The sequence below is a fragment of the Gorilla gorilla genome, chromosome 10 (assembly GCF_029281585.2).
Source record: "Gorilla gorilla gorilla isolate KB3781 chromosome 10, NHGRI_mGorGor1-v2.1_pri, whole genome shotgun sequence".
Lineage (NCBI taxonomy): Eukaryota > Metazoa > Chordata > Mammalia > Primates > Hominidae > Gorilla > Gorilla gorilla.
Window position 1 is genome coordinate 139,449,873 of NC_073234.2, and position 16,714 is coordinate 139,466,586.

Genomic DNA, 16,714 nt, shown 5'->3' on the forward strand with positions numbered 1-16,714 from the left:
CAGCTCTTCTAAGAAAACACCAACCTCGATTTTCACACACAATTTAATCTTAAAGTGTTGGCAGCTAATTCCTTTTCCTTGGGTGATCCATTTTGGTGCTTTCTGTGATCTTCCTGGTGCCCCTTGGCAGTTCCTCCAAGCCCTGCCCTGGCCCCTGCTGACTGCAGCCCATGCCTGGGAAGGCGTGAAGTGCTGTCAGCTGAAGCAGAGGGGGCCCACGTTCTGTGCCGCAGTCAACAGTCTGACTGGCTGTGGCGTCTACCAGCTTTGAGAGACAAGTCTGCATTGCAATTCCACCATTGGGATGGGAGCAACCCAAACTAGCCCTTCTGATGGGGGTGGGGGGTGGGGGCAAGGGTAGGTCATCTGTGATGGGATTCACTCTTGGTGCCTGCTAGGATTTAGAGTGTCAGCCAAGATAAGTCCAGAATGACTGCATGGTTTCTAACTTGGAAGCATGAATAAACGGCAGATTGCCTCTTGCAGATAGGAAGAACTCTTTGCATCAGAGTCCAACATTGAGATAGTCTACTGCGTGAGAATGTGGGCACGGCTCGTCAGGCCATCTCAGAAATTGAAGAGGGATTACTTTGTGTTGTGTGAGCATGGGCATGATGCCTTCCAAGGGACCTTCTAGCTCTTGGCTCTGTTCTTAAAATTTTTGAATTATTTCTCAGTCTTTATACAATGTACTGATATTCTCAGAAATTTGAAAAACTAGGTGAATGGAAAGCAAATATCAGAAGCAGATGGAAAATATACTCGGTGGTAAAATCTAGGAAAAGATGAGAAAGGTTGATACTACTACAGGGCAAGAGCCATATATAAATAGCAAAGCTGAGTTAAGATCTATGGATTAGAGAGGAAGAGAGGAAAAATGAAGATGATACAGCACTTCCTCTAACCATATTCATTTTCTTAATTTTTCTAAACCTCAAGTTTCTCATCTTTAAAATGGTTTTGAAAATATCTAATTCATGGAAATGTTGGGAGAAGTAAATAAACGTAAAGTGCCTAGCATTTAGTGCTATAACGAATTCCTATTCCAAGTTGCCTATTAAGGAAGAAAGGTCATGTTATTTGGATTCCTTTTTGTTTTGCTGAGCACTGTGGTGGGTTTGGACATCTAAAATTGGGGTAGGACCTGGAGAGGGCTGAATTGCTCCACATGGTAAGAGAGAGAACTTGAATCTCCTGGGGTAGTTGGAGGTAAGAAAACAAAGGGTAGACTTGGAGTGGGAGAGGGGACCAGGGAACCAGTGGAGTAGGATGGTCTGAAGTTCTGAGCTCTTGTGTAGGAAAACTTCGTGACCACAAAGTCTTTCCCTAAAGTTAGGGGTGTTTGGCATGGTGGATTTCTTATGGAAACTGGTGGAAGGTCTGAGTGCTGTATCCAGGGTGAAATGGGGCAACACATAAGTACCACACATAAATATAGGAGCCAGAAGAGGGCGCCCCTGAGAACAAGCTCCAAGGAATATGCAGAATATGCAGAAATCTTCAGGGTAGCTAAAAGCTTCTACAGGCCATGGACTTCATGGAGTTTTGAGTCAAGTTTACCCAAACCCCTAAGGGGCAGGGAGGCCTGGGATATCTTTATTTCCACTCTCAATGTACATGAAGTAGAATAACTTTATAATCGTAAGTAAGTTGAAACTTAAGAATTTTTTTTATCATTCTCATTTTAACGTATTACAAAACACATGAACAAATCCAGAGATCCCAAGGTCGTGTGTTTGTTTATGCCAGTAAGAACTTGTCATAAATATCGGTGGAAAATGACACATACCAAAGCAATTTTATTGCTCAGATTTAGGCATATGTAAATAAACTGCATTTCTAGAGTAAAGTAGCACATACAGATTTTGCGTATTTTTAGGTGGATGTATGCATTTTATAGACTCTGTACCTTCCTAAATACTGCATCTAAATATGGCTTCGCTGAGAGACCGACTTTCCCTCCCCGTCTTAATTCTTTGCTGGCCCTGATCCAGGTCTTCTCTGCATCATGAATTATGGTGGGGGTGTTGTGTTTACAGAATTTTAAAACCTAAGACCTGCAGACGGCTTTTGGGGAGGTCTAGAACCTTTTTAAGTTATGTGCAGAATTTTGTGTACCTGTAGGTCTATGCATTTTTCTAGGAAAGGGGGCTTTCCTTATGTTTGTGACTCTAAGAGATAAAGAACACTGGCTGGCATATGGTTACTCGTTGTTTGGGGATCTTGGGAGGCAAAAGGGGTGCCTAAGAGTTCCAGTTAGTGGAATGGATAGGAAATGATGGGTATAATAAACGGAGGAAAAAACACAACGCTGTGTTGTGAGGAAAGAGGGAAAAGGACGTTGGCATAAAATGGAAGGATACATGTGCATGTGTTGTTATGCTGGGCCCAGTAGGTAGGCTGTGTGGCAGTTTCGATGTCATATGCTTAAGACAACAGTTCTGCGAACAGTGTATTAAAAGAGTATAGGTGAGGACAATTGAGTATTCAGAGGGGACTGGCTGGACGTGGACGGAATTGGCTACCTGAATGGAAAACACTAGATCTCAACTGAATCTGTCTTGGTTACAGAGGAGGCAGTTCTTGCTGTAAAATGGGTGAGGGCCCCAGTACTGGTGTGGGTTGTATTTAGGTTCTCAAATAAACCTATTCATATTGCTTGATGCTATGTTCTCTCATGTCGAATTTTTATGTCCTACCCCACTTGCCTGGGATCTCTGACTGTTTAAGTCAGTCCTCTTTAGTCTTCATCCTGTCTGTCCCCAAAATGTCTTTTTTTTTTTACCCCTGATACTCTTCCATCGCTATGTGCCCCCCGCTCCCCTTTCTGAGATAAGGTCAAGACCCACAGGGACTTAGTCTCAAGGGTAAGTCCTGTTTCTACAGTCTGTGGAGGATGACGGGAGAGTCTGGTAGAGCAGCAAGCCTTACTTCTTGGAGCTGTTGTTGCCACATTGTTATAGTTGAAACAGGCAGTGTCTGGAAAGAACTGAATCCTCTGTGTTTTGCGTGCCTCACTTTATCCAGTAAACATTAGGAGAAGAAATTAAAAAAACAGGAAAGGATAAGATGGCAGGAGTAAGTTGAAGCATATTGTTAATCATAGTAAATGTGAACTGGTTAAATTCAGCTACTTAGGGACATTTTCAAGTTGATTTGTAAATGACATCACAAACGTGTATATGATGGTTATGGGAGACCACCTAAAATAAAGGGGTGACCCAAAAGGCTGACAGTGAAGGGGTTGAAAAAGATCAGGAAATGCTAAAAGAAAGCAACTGGTGGTAGTATTGTCAGTCCGTTTATGAAAGGAATAATTTGTCAAGAAGATAGTTATATACTTTCATTAGCTCACAACATAGCTTTGAAAGATAGAACATAGTGAGAAATTAAGCAATTCCCAGTCACAGCAAGATACGTTAACCCTCACCCATTAGAATTTGAAAATCAACTAGACAAAGAAGGATCTGGCTATTTAACTAACAGTGTTACCAAACTTGATGTGTCCACTGTGTGTGAACTTTGTGCAGCAGATCCTCTTGGAATGGTCATGGAAATTAACCATGCTTTGTGCCAGAAAGAAAATCTCACCAGATTCCAAAATGTAGAAATCTCACAGGTCATATTCTCTGACTATAATGTAATAAAAAATTGAAGTCACTGAGAAAGAGCCAAAAGTGCTGTCCATTTCATCCCAAGTTACAAATAAAGAGGAAATCAAGTGTAGTAGAGATGAGTGGCAGAGATGGCACTGTGGGGCACATCTTGTGGATGGGGCCGAAATGAAAAACTTTCATAGCCTTCAATTCATTTATGAGATAAGGAGTATGAAACTAAGCAGTCAAACAAGCTGGAAAAAATACTGCAGGATTTTTAAATTTTACCAAATGACTTTTGGGCCTTCACCAAGATCATCATATGCTCCTGTTCCTTTCACTTGTTAATGTACTGAGTCATTTTGAAATATAAGGATAACATCTTTTATGGTCATGAAGTATTACATCCTTCCACCTTTGGTGGATTTTTGAAAATTTGCACGTGTGTAACCTTAAGAGAGATTCTTTAGTTATGAATTGATTTAATCAGGGATTTAAAAGCTTTCTATCCTCCTTATTCTGGAATAAATTAAATAGCACAGGTTAATATCTGTGCCCCTGGACTGTATGGGCAGTATTCATACAAGAAAAAGTAATAAAATCTGTGTCCCACTTCACTTGCCTGGAGCGTAAATTAAGGTAACATCTCATATTGTTTAAATCAACCATCTGATCCTTGAAAGTGATAGAACTCATCCAAAATGGCTCAGATCCTTGAGGGTGGAGCTTAGAAGTTTTGACAGTGTTTTTACTCTTTTCAAAACTAATAGGTCAATTTAGATCTTTCCCCTTTATTTTTTGATAATTTATAGTTTTCTAGGAAAAAACCTCCCTTTTTGGGGGACCTTCAAATATATTTTAGAGATGTATATAACTCTAAACTCTTAAATCTCATTGGTATTTTGATAAAATCTTACATCTCCCATCGTATGTTTATATTTTCCATTTTTTTCTTTATTGGACTTGCCACCCTCTCTACTTCCACTCCCCCAAAGAACCAGACATTGGCTTTGGTGATCACTTCTGCTGGGGTATTTTCCTGTCTTATTTATTACTCTTTTATTATCACTAATCATATCCTCTTCCCTTCCTTAATTTAGCTTGTTATCTTTTTTCTAAAACTTTTTTTTTTTAGTTGCTAGAATCCCATGAATTAATCCCAATAGGCTTTATTTTCAGTGATCTAGTTCGGGGTCAGCAAACTATGGCCCATGGGCCAAATCTAGCTCATCTCCTGTTTTTGTATAGCCCGCAAGCTAAAAATGTGTATGTTTCTAAATGGTTTTTAACACATTGATATTTTCTGAATGTGAAAACTTAATGAAATTCACATTGTGTCCATAAACACAGTTTTATGGGAACAAAACCATGTTGATCCATTCTTGGCTTGTCTGTGGCTGCTTTGATGCTGCAGCAGCAGAATTGCAGAGTTGCAACAGAGATTGAATGGCCCCCAGAGCCTAAAATATTCTTTCTCTGGCTTTTTACCAAAAAATTTTCCCCATCTCTGGTCTAAGTCACTTGTACCAACCGGCTGGAAGTTTCCAGAGAAGGAAAGGAGGGAGGCTGGTGATTCTAGACAAAGTGCAAAGAAGGATTTACTGAGATTGGGAAGAGAGGTAGGCTCCATGAATGCTGGGGACTGAGCCCCTTATATGAGATGCTTCAGAAGTGAGAGAGCCAGGATGGGTCCTGGCTGCTGAGGACTCAGTGCTGTGCCCCTGGGAACAAATAGCCACGTGCAAGCCTGACCTGGAGGAAGGAGGGCCCTCCTGGCTGGCCGCTAGCATCTGTGTAGATGACACTGGCTTCCACACGGGCTGCTGAGCACCACCAGCACAGGGCAGGGCAGAGGCCTCTCTCCTAGACAGTCTTGGTACCACCCAGGAACACATTCTGTGAGAGCAGACTTGGGCGGGATTTGATTCCATTTAGACAAATAAATGAGACTTTTTATGCATTAAAGATTGTAAATAGATGGATACCATTAAACTTCATTGTATTATTCAGATTCTTTGTATTGCATTTACTATTTTCCTACTTGATCTTGAAAGCGTTTAAGGGAACTCTCTTCCACTATGCTCCTGGTTTAATTTTCTCTGTATTTCTAATTCTGTGCAGTTCACTTTATAAATATCCATGATTTTGTTTCAGTTAGGTTTTTTTTTTTTTTTTTTTGAGATGGAGTCTCACACTGTTGCCTAAGCTGGAGTGCAATGGTGGGATCTCGGCTCACTGCAACCTCTGCCTCCTGGGTTCAAGCCATTCTCCTGCCTCAGCCTCCCGAGTAGCTGGGATTACAGGCACCAGCCACCATGCCCAGCTAATTTTTTTTTTTTTTTTGAGATGGAGTCTCGCTCTTTGCCCAGGCCAGACGGTAGTGGTGCTATTTCGGCTCACTGCAACCTCTTGTCTCCCGGGTTCACGCCATTCTCCAGCCTCAGCCTCCCGAGTAGCTGGGACTATAGGCACCTGCCACCGCGCCTGGCTAATTTTTTGTATTTTTAGTACAGACGGGGTTTCACCGTGTTAGCCAGGATGGTCTCGATCTCCTGACCTTGTGATCCACCCGCCTCGGCCTCCCAGAGTGCTGGGATTACAGGCGTGAGCCACCACACCCGGCCTCAGTTGGGCTTTTTATGTGTATAAAACACCAGGTTCATCCTGTTCAATGGTGTTTGCTTGAGTTGTACATTGAAATACCTACCTTCACTCATAATTTTGTTGTGTTTGACTAAGATATGTTTATCTCTTAGAATTATCTTTTAGTAATTTTGTATTTGGGGAGAAGTATGACATGCACACATCAGACAATTCAGAGAATAATCTAGCCTGACTGTCATTCTTGATTCCCAGATCTCCTGCCCCAGAGCAGCCACTTTCCAGTGTGGCTTTCCTGAGATGGTTCCTGTATACGCTAGCGGAGGTGTGCAGCACACATCCTGCTGTTTCCCTGAGAACATGATTGCATTCTGTGCATGTGCTGTAGCAATGTCAATTTTCAGTGAACAGTGCTTCTAGTGACTGTTAGCTACCAGTGCTTGCATTTTTTTTTGATGGCTACATTACTTCCTGCCATATGGAAGGCCTCAGTATGTATCACTAGGCCTCTGTTGATGGAAGTTCCCCTGTATTTTCTTCTACTACTTTTAGGCTTTTGTTTTTTACATTTACATCTTTGATCCATCCACAATCTTTTTATTTTTTTCTGTAAGGAATATGGTAGACTCAAATTTTTTAAATTTCCCTGGCTGGTTAGTCAGTTATTCTATGACTGCTTACTAAATCTTTTCTCCACGGATTTGAAATACCAACTATGTTACAAGTCAAATTCTTATTTGGATCTATTTCTGTTCCAGCCAAATCCCAACTTTTAATTACTGGAGTTTTTGTTTTGTTTTGTTTTTTTTTTTTTTGTTTTGTTTTGTTTTTTGAGACAGAGTCTTGCTCTGTTGCCCAGGCTGGAGTGCAGTGGTGCCTCCTGAGTTCAAACCATTCTCCTGCCTCAGCCTCCTGAGTAGCTGGGACTACAGGCGCCCGCCCCAATGCCCGGCTAATTTTTTGTGTTTTTAGTAGAGACGAGGTTTCACCATGTTAGCCAGGATGGTCTTGATCTGACCTCGTGATCTGTCCGCCTCAGCGTCCCAAAGTGCTGAGATTACAGGCGTGAGGCACCACGCCTGGCCAATTACTGGGCTTTTATTCTTTAATATTTGCACAGCCACGCCCTTTCTTACTTTTTTCCCCAGATTTCCCCCATCTATTCTGAAATGTTTGATCCTTCCCCTTTAAACTCGATTGTATTTTGTCTTAGCTATGTGTTTTGTAAACAACACAGGATAAATTTTTTTGACTGTATGTTAATTCCTCTTTTTAATAAGAACACTCAACACATTATCCTTTTTTGGTGATATATACTAATTTTTTTTTTTTTTTTTGAGACGGAGTTTTGCTCTTGTTGCCCAGGCTAGAGTGCAATGGCGTGATCTTGGCTCACTGCAACCTCCGCCTCCCAGGTTCAAGCCATTCTCTTGCTTCAGCCTCCTGAGTAGCTGGGATTACAGGTGTGCGCCACCACACCCAGCTAATTTTTGTGTTTTTAGTAGAGACGGGGTTTCACATGTTGGCCAGACTGGTCTCAAACTCCTGACCTCAGGTGATCCACCCACCTCGGCCTCCCAAATTCCTCGGCTGGGATTATAGATGTGACCCACCACACCTGGCCAATATATACTAATAATCGAATGAGTTATACTATTGCCAGTTGAAAATACCAAAAATAAAGTATGTTTGTTTTTATAATTTAAGTAAAATAAGTACAAACCTCAATTCCTCAGGGATGGGTACACCTTGTTTTGGAGGAGGGGACAGGGTGTTTCCATTTCTTAGAGTCACCGCTGGTCCATACATCCAGCTGTTTCTGAGTTCTGACTCGGCTTTGCGTCTTGACTCTCATGACTCTGCCGCCCTGTGTGTTACTCCATAGACACTGCGGACTCAGGCTGTGTATCGGGGGGTGTCCTTTACTGATGGTTTATAGCAACAGGAGAGTTCTGTCTGCATATAGGAACTGCATGTTGAATGATAGAACTTCTGTTCTTGCAGTCTCTGGCCATTCCTGTCCCTGAAGAGTCCCACAGCTGCCCTCACAGCAGGCCATAACCTCCCATGATGCTGTTGGGCCTCTCTTTATCTTTTTTGGGGAGGGTGGTGACAGGATCTTGCCCTGTCACCCAGGTTGGAGTGCAGTGGTGCTGTCATAGCTCACTGCAGCCTCAGCCTCTGGGTTCAAGCAATCCTCCCGCCTCAGCCTCCCAAGTAGCTGGGACTATAGGCATGTGCCACCATACCCAGCTAATTTTTAAACTTTTTGTAGAGATGGAGGTAGCGGGGGAGGTCTCAGTTTTTTGCTCAGTCTGATTTCAAACTCTCGGCCTCCAGCCAGTCTCCTGCCCTGGCCTCCCAAAGTGCTGGGATTACAGGCGTGAGCCAGCACACTTGGCTTCCTTCCCCATTCCTGATCTCCTCTCTCCTTCCTAACCTGCCTGCTTACCCTAAATCCCCCAATTCCTGCCGTGTCTTATAGAGAGCATTCTAGCAATGGCCCTTTCTTCTTCATACCATCTTTGGCTGTACCCACTGTGACCCACGCCGATAACCACACACATTGCAATGTGGTTCTCAACCGTCACAGAACCTGGGAACGACTCGGAGGCCTGCTAGTGAAGTTTAACCTGCTTTTATCTCCTGACTACCTAGATGTAAGTAACAGGATGCATGGCTGAAGAGTTAACGTGTGGTTTTTCCTTTCTTCCTCTTCAGGACAGCTGGAGGCCAGGCTCTGTGGTTGTCCTTAGCTGGGTGCGGCACTGCTAGGCCCTGCAGGCAGCGGGCGGGCCCCGCATCCCTGGGCCCGAGGAGTCACCCTTAGCTGGGGTTGCCAGATAAAATGCAGACTGCCTAGTTAAATTTGAATTTTAGATACATTGAAAAATATTTCTTGTGAATCTGAAATATGCATTTAACTGGCTGTCCTGTTTTTATTGGCTAAGTCTGGCAGCTCTGCCCTCAGGGAGGCTGGCAAGCGGCGCTAGTATTCCGGAAAGGGGTGGTGCAGGACAGTGTAGGCTGGGTGGAGACCCCTCTTGGGCTGGGATGTGGATGTAGAGAGGCCTTTCTTGTTCCTGCAGTAAAGAGAGAAGCTGCATGCCCCTGAGGACATGCTCCCAGGAGGGACAGAAGGGAAGAACATTGCAGGTTCACAAGAATGAATCAGGTCCTGGGTATCTGGGCCTTAGAGAATGGCTGCTTGGGCCAGGGCACCAAGCCAGGGCCCCCGGGCCATGTGGCCCGCCCTCCTTGGAACCACAGAGGACACTAGATCAACTTTAGGTCACTGAGCTGTGCAAGGTGGAACCTCTTGTCAGCGGCGCTCCCCCAGTGACAATGGAGCGGAGATAGTGGTGGACCCATGAGACCACCTGCAAGACTCCAGGGAACCCATTTTCTGGAATTTTCCAAGTTGTTTTGGAATAATTCAGAGGGGGAAGAGGTGGCAGCCCTGAGAGGAAGCTAGAGGACCACTTTCCCCATGGCTGCGCAGATGGACGGTTGGAGAGGAGCTGCTCATGCCCGGAGCTCATCTGGATTTACTGATTTACGCCACACATGGTCACCCATCTGCCATGCACCAAGCACCCTTCAAGGGCGGCACGGACGAGAACAAACACAGCCTTGCCTGCGTGGAGGTCACGCTCTGCAGGGTGGAGACCCCTCTCATCTGCAGGGCCCCTTTTGTCATGTTGTCACAGGGATGGCAGGGGGCCCACTGCGGGTGTGATATGCTGATGGGCAACTCTGGCTTTTTAAATATTTTAGCTCCGTGGCTGTGCTAAAAGCTATATTCAGTCCCTATTTTTCCTCTTATTTATTTTGATTGATAAAAATTGTATATATTTATGTACAAGGTGATGTTTTGAAGGATATATGCATTGTGGGATCCCCACAGGATTTGACCCTCGTACAGAGCAGAGCAAGCCTCCTTGACAAAGGGAAGGCAGCAGTGAAGGGTCAGAGGTGCTAATGAGGTGGAGAGAAAGGGGAGGCTCTTGACGGGGAGCAGCACATGCAGAGGCCTGGGTTGGAGGGGCTTGCTTGACAGACGGAAGGAAGGACCTTGAGACAGGGCAGGGAAGGAGGCGGAGTGTCGGGGAAGGGAGCTTGGAGAAGCAGGGAAGGGATGGCCCTTCAGGGCCGTGGTTAGGGTTTCGGTCTCATCCAAGGACAGTGGGAGCCCCCAACTGCCCCCAAGTGGTTCCAGTTAGGTGGGGGCAGTGCTGCCCAGTGGAGAGGGGTCTCCACTTTTTGGAGGTGGGAGGGAAGGCACAGAGATAATGAACCAAGGAAAGGGCCGCACAGTAGCTGAGAAGTGAGGAGGCCAGCTCTGGGGGCAGGCGGTGGCAGAGATAGGCAGAGGCATATCTACAGGAGGGAGATTTGGGAGGAACAATCCATAGAACTTGCTGGATTGGATTTGGAGTGCATGTTAGTTTCCTATCGTCGCTGTCCCAAATCACCACACATTTTGGAGGCTTAAAGTAAATGTATTCTCTAGTAGTTCTGGGGGTCAGAAGTTTGGAGTAGGTCCAAGGTGTCAGGACTGTGCACCCTCCAGCCGCTTTCAGAGAGCATCTCCTTCCTTGCCTTTTCCAGCTTCTAGAGGCATCCGCGTTCCTTTGTCCCTTGGCCCCAACACTCCGACTTCTGCTTCTGTGGCCACGTCTCCTCCTCTGACTCTAAGCCACCTGCCTCCCTCTTAGGAGGACCCTTATGATGACACGGGCCACTCAGATCATCTAGGACCATCTCCCTTCTCAAGGTCCTTCATCACATCCGCAGGGCCCCTTTTGCCATGTTGGTAACATTCCCAGATTCTGGGGATTGGGGCATGGACATCTTTGGGGACCATGAGTCTGCCCACCACAAGGAGTAAGCAGGAAGGACTCGTCCAGGAAGATTCCCAGTGTCTGGCTCATGCCACGGGATGGTGAGTCGTGCCACTTTTTAAAGGAGGAAGCATCAGGAGAGGACCAGGTTTGAATGACTTTGAGTTGAATTGCTTCCCAACATCGAAGAAGACACTCAAGTCGGCAGAATCTGCAACTGTGGATCTCAAAGGAGAGTCCTGGATGTGTGTGTCATCCATGAGCAGGCTATATATATACATAGTCTCTCTCTATATAGACAGGAGGTTATTTTAAGGAACTGACTCATGCAGTTGTGGAGGCTGGCAAGTCTAAAATCTGCAGGGCAGGCTGGCAGCCGAGCCCCAGGGAAGGGTGGATGTTGCCGCTCCAGCCTGAAGGCTGTCTGAAGGCAGAATCCCCTCTTCCCGGGGAACCTCAGTCTTTTTCTCCCAAGGCCTTCACCTGATTAGATGAGACCCACCCATAGCCTGGCAGGTCTTTGGCTTCACTCAGGGGCTACTGACTTCAGTGTTCATCGCATCCCAAAAATACCACAGCAACATCTAGGCAGGTGTTTGACCGAATATCTGAGAACCATGCCAAGCCAAGCTGACACACAAAACTGGCTGTGACACTGCTTATCAGTCACAGTGAATGACGCCTCCCTGCAGTGAGTGTCCAGGCCCCACACCCAGCAGCCTCCTTCATTTCCCTTTTCCTTTCACATCTGTCAGCAAGCCCTGTCAATTCTGTCCACAGAATACACCTTGCGTCTGTTCCCATCTTCTGAGCTAAAACCCTCTTCCGAGCCACCACCACCTCCTGCTTGCAGGACTGCAGCCATCGTCAGGGCCTCCCTGCTGCCCTGCGGGCATGTGTCTGCCTCTCCATCTCTTACCTCTATCCACCTGTCTCTGTCACTCTGTTTTTGTATTGTCTCTGTTCATCTGTCTCTCTGTCTCTGCCTCTTTTTATCTCCCTCTCTCTCCCTGTCTGTCTGTGTCCCTGTCTCCTTGTCTTTCTCTGTCTTTGTGTCTGTCTCTTTCTGTCTCTCCACAAGGGCCTGGTCATGGAGGATGGCAGTGGCTGGGGTCTGAGGGAGAAGACGACAAGGACATCACATAGTCATAAGTCTTCTCCTGTCACAGATCCATTAGAGATAGAAGTGCCAAGAAGACGCGGTCCTCGGGGAGGCTGGCATTGACGTGGCCAAAGTGACGCTGCTCCACCAGAGGCAGCCAAGCCACACGGTGTGGGAGAGCCAGGGACTCCAGGGGAGCCGGGCAGACTTGGGGGTGGCAACTGGGAGCTGCAGCTGAGCCCGAGGGCGTGGCAGCACCCAAGGTGCTGCAGGGTTGGATGCAGAGTGTGGTGAGCCCAGACTCAAAGTCCCTCCACCACATCTAGCTGTGTGACCTTGAGCAAGTGTCTTTACCTCTCTGAGCCTCAGTTTCCTCATCTGTAAAGTATTGTACTGACGAATGACAGTATTTATCTCCGGATGGCTGCGAGGCTAAAGTGAGCTTAAGCAAGTGAAGTCCTCAGCTGGTGTCTGGCATGGAGCAAGGGCTCAGTAGATCTTAGCTGTTATTATTACTATCCCCAGGAAGTGGCAGTGGTCCCAAGTGTTGTGATCTTGCAGAAAGGCTGGCACTGTCCGTCAGAGCTGGCTGTCCCAGTGAAGGTGACAACAGCTGAACCTGCATCTGGCAGAGGGAGCAGGGTCTGGCAGACATGGCTGTAGCTGGAAGCGTGGTGGCAGCAGTGGGTTGGCAGCGGTGTGGTGTTCATTTGCCGGCAGGCGAAGCGCTGAGGTCCCAGAGTGCTGCCCAAGAGCCCCGTGTTTGAAGGCACTGGGAGGTGGTCCCTGGTGACTCCAGACCTGCTCAGGTAGATTTTGCAGGGAGCCAGGGCCAAGCAAAAGCAGGAGGGGGAAAAAGCATCTTTTAGTTCCCTTTCTCTGAAAGCAAATAGTCACAAGCTACAAGCCTGGGGCTTGTGAGGATCGCCAACTCTTCTGCGCACTGGTGAGTTCTTGACAATCAGATGAACAGAGGGAAAGAGGCGTGCCCTTGCTAGCCAACTTCCTGGAGCCCTCTCAGCTGGCATCTTGGTGCTTGTACACATTTGAGAGCATCAGCATTTCTTTACAAATGACCCCATCAGCTCGCCAGTCACCTTGCTTTGCTGGAAGTTTGCCTTGGGATTTGGGAGAATTTAGTTGAAACCAGTAACACCCAGCGTGGCCAAGTTCCATCTGCTCCTTCTGCCTCTGTGTAACAATTTCCTTTCTTTTTTTGAGATGAGTCTCACTCTGTTACCCAGGCTGGAGTGCAGTAGCATGATCTCGGCTCACTGCAGCCTCTGCCTCCTCAGTTCAAGTCATTCTCCTGCCTCAGCCTCCCCCAAGCAGCTGGGACCACAGGCGTGTGCCACTACACCCAGCTAATTTTTGTATTATTAGTAGAGACAGGGTTTCACGATATTCAGGCTGATCTCAAACCCCTGGCCTCAAGTGATCCATCTGCCTCAGCCTCCCAAAGTGCTGGGATTACATGCGTGAGCCACCACACTCAGCCTCTATGTAACAGTTTCTTTGAAATTTGTCGGAAGCAGGTTACCAGGGAGAAATAATATTTTTAATTATTCTTTCATTTATCTATTGTTTATACATTTTCTGTGTGCGCATTCATCTGCAGGTTGTATCTTGGAATAGACCCCGCAGAGACGTGCAAGTAATGACTTCACATTAACGTGTCACTGGCCTGCCCTTGATGTGTTGGGGGGCCGGGCAAGAGTACAAATGGAGACCCACCTTTAAAAGTCATAAGTCAAGGCAGGCATGGTGGCTCATGCCTGCCATCTCAGCATTTTGGGAGGCCAAGGCAGGAAGATCGCTTGAGGCCAGGAGTTGGAGACCAGACTGGGGAACATAGTGAGACCCCATCTCTACAAAATTAAAAATTAGCCGAGCATGGTGGCACACACCTGTAATCCCAGCTACTTGGGAGGCTGAGGCAGGAGGATCTCTTGAGCCCAGGGGTTCAAGGCTGCAGTGAGCTATGATTGCGCCACCACGCTCTAGCCTAGGTGACAGAGTGAGACCCTGTCTCTTTTTTTAAAAAAAAGTTATAAATCAAGTTAGCAAAGCAAATCAAGTTAACAAAGCGGTTCTGACAATGAACTCTTCAGAACCACCTGGAAGGCCAAGCTTTGGCCTTTGGGATGCGGGGACTCCTGAGCTCCCCCTGGGTTGTGGTGGGCAGTAGGGGCTGGCATGTGTTCCACCTGCCTGTGTCCCTTTTTGCTCCACATCCCTTCCTGCCCCACCCGAGTCCTCCTGGAGTCCACACGTGTGGATACCCAGCCCATGATTCGAGCTCTGGCCATCCCTCCACACCACCCCATAGCTGCCCCTTTGCAGGCCCATGGGCAGGGCCGTGGGTACCAGCGGCCTGCTGTTCGGAGGCTGCATCTGAAGAACGGGTTTGTGCAGGCCCTGAAGGAACACCTGCGCTGTTTCAGAAGGAACCTCCAGTGCTAGGAAATTTGGAGCCTGATACAGAAGCAACATTCCGGTTTGGCACATTCCCTTGACCCTGGAGAGGCTGTGAGTGGGGCCCTCTAAAGCACGGGGCCCAGGACAGAGACCCCTCTCATCCAGGTTCAAGGGAGTGCAGACTGACCGTCCACCTCCACAGATTTAGTTAGCAAAGGTATCAAACTAGACAAGTCCCGGGGAAATTTCTGTCCCTCGTGAGTAAGTAAAAATGATATGTATCAAACAGTAATTTTGAGGAAAGGAAAAAAAAGACAGCAAAACTCATACGATCTCATCTCAGGTTACAGAATCTTAGGCGTTAACTAGCTGATCTCATGTCACAAAAAGTCCGGGTAGGAGAGTCAGCATTTTGGGGTCTTCATCCAATTCCCCAGTGCCCTGGCTTCACACTGGCCAGCTCATTTGACCTCCCCGAGGCAGAGCGACAGGAAAGCACGTGACTCATCTCCTTCTAGCGTGTGTCTGTCCCAACAAAGTCCTAATCAAGATCCCCGAGAGATCCTCGGGCTGCAAGATGCCTGGGAAATATCAATTGCTGTCAGCCTCACAGGCTCCATGCAGGGAATTCCTGCAGGCTCAGAGGCCTTTGTCATCAGGGAGCTTGCAGTCAAATGACTTGTGGTTTTCTTCAGCACTTCGGTATCAGCCAGGATCTCTTTTCTTTTTCTGACACTTTCAGACAAAATGCACAGAACAGTTTACAAGCCCCTCCAAGTTCTCTGGTCCCTCTTGATAATTGCCTCTGAATATTGACACAGTTTTAATATACAAATTTAATATGCAGAGGGATGGTAGATGCGATGACTTGGATAATCCCCATGAGCAGGGAATAATAAAATAGACACGTGGCTTTGGAATTAATTATACTTTATTTGGCTTCATGATTTAGTTTTGAATTATATAATTGAGTTTATATTAAGTAAATTTAAGTTACATAGGTGGTTGAGAAAGAACCAATAATCAAATGGAAAAAAGCCAACCTGGGGTTCATTTTTGTTTTCCTTCGTGCAGAATAGAAGTTGCTGATTCACTCATGGGTGGTTGAATGTTATTCATATACTCAAGAGCTTATGTTCTTTGTATCATTTGTTTGGGGTATTTTTTTTAAGTTCCGGGGTACATGTGCAGGATGTGCAGGTTTGTTACATAGGTAAATGTATGCCATGGTGATTAGCCGCACCTATCAACTTGTCTCCTAGGTATTAAGCACAACATGCATTAGCTATTCTTCCTGATGCTCTCCCTGCCCTGTCCCCACCAATAGGCCCCAGTGTGTGTTGTTCCCCTCCCTGTGTCCATATGTTCTCATTGCTCAGCTCCCACTTATAAGTGAGAACGTGCAGTGTTTGGTTTTCTGTTCCTGTGTTAGTTTGCTGAGGACAATGGTTTCTAGCTCCATCCATGTCCCTGCAAAGGACATGAACTTATTCCATTTTATGGCTGCATAGTATTCCATGGTGTATATATGTACCACATTTTCTTTATCCAGTCTATCTTTGAGGGACATTTGGGTAGATTCCATGTCTTTGCTATTGTGGTTTTTTTTTTTTTTTTGAGATGGAGTCTCACTCTGTTGCCCAGGCTGGAGTGCAGTGGCGCGATCTCGGCTCACTGCAAGTTCCGCCTCCTAGGTTCATGCCATTCTTCTGCCTCAGCCTCCCAAGTAGCTGGGACTACAGGCACCCGCCACCATGCCTGGCTAATTTTTTGTATTTTTAATAGAGACAGGGTTTCACTGTGTTAGCCAGGATTGTCTCGATCTCCTGACCTCGTGATCTGCCGCCTCGTCCTCCCTAAGTGCTGGGATTACAGGTGTGAGCCACTGCACCTGGCCTATTGTGGGTATTTTTAAAGAACACAACATAGTGAGAGGTGTTTGTTTTTCTTTTACAAAACAAAACAAGTCTAAGATTGAAGGATTTGCTCTGTTTTTCCCATTTTCCTGGGACTAGAGTTGCTATCGCCTTTATTAGCGTTGGTCTATTTTAAAACAACAAAAAACCAAACCAAACCCTGGAGGTATATTTGATTAGCATGGAAGAGTTAAATGCCAAAGTTATCGTACAAAGAGAAATAAGAGACACTGAGCA

The 16,714-nt window shown here is 46.3% G+C and overlaps 1 protein-coding gene across 1 annotated transcript in view; it reads left to right on the top strand.

The window, feature by feature from the left end:
* The window catches only part of RFLNA (refilin A), a 346,306-nt gene that overhangs the window by 27,881 nt on the left and 301,711 nt on the right, over window positions 1-16,714 (top strand). The gene's annotated exons all lie outside the window — the stretch shown is intronic.